Here is a 466-nt window from a genome sequence, read left to right as displayed (position 1 = left end):
ATCAGGCAACTCCTCCACCTCCTCAGAGTGGGCAGTGGGTGCATTTGCACCCCCTCCCTGGTCTCAGGCACCAAGTGCTCCAATGACCTGGCATAGGTGCAGGCTCTGAGCCTCCTGCTTGCCCTGGATATTGAATTATGTTTATTGTTTTTTAGATGTGATAATGGTATTGTGGTTATATAGGACAGTGGTCTCCAACCTCTTTGGCATCAGGGACCAGTGCTCCTACAAGAATCTAATGCCTGAGGTGGTAATGCTAGCTCTAGGGAGGGGCTGCAAATACAGATGAATCTTCACTCTCTGGCCTGCCGCTCACCTCCTGCTGTGCAGTCCTGTTCCTAACAGGCCACTGACGCAGTACCAGTCATGGCCCAGAGGTTGGGGACCCCTAATATAGGAAACTGTCCTTGTCTTAGCAGATACAGACTGAAGAATTTCAGAACAAATGTCAGGATATCTGCTGTTG

This window comes from Pteropus vampyrus, unplaced genomic scaffold (genome assembly GCF_000151845.1).
Source record: "Pteropus vampyrus isolate Shadow unplaced genomic scaffold, Pvam_2.0 Scaffold210, whole genome shotgun sequence".
NCBI classification, from domain to species: Eukaryota; Metazoa; Chordata; class Mammalia; order Chiroptera; family Pteropodidae; genus Pteropus; species Pteropus vampyrus.
The sequence above is the reverse complement of the archived record's forward strand: the minus strand, read 5'-3'. Positions refer to the sequence as shown.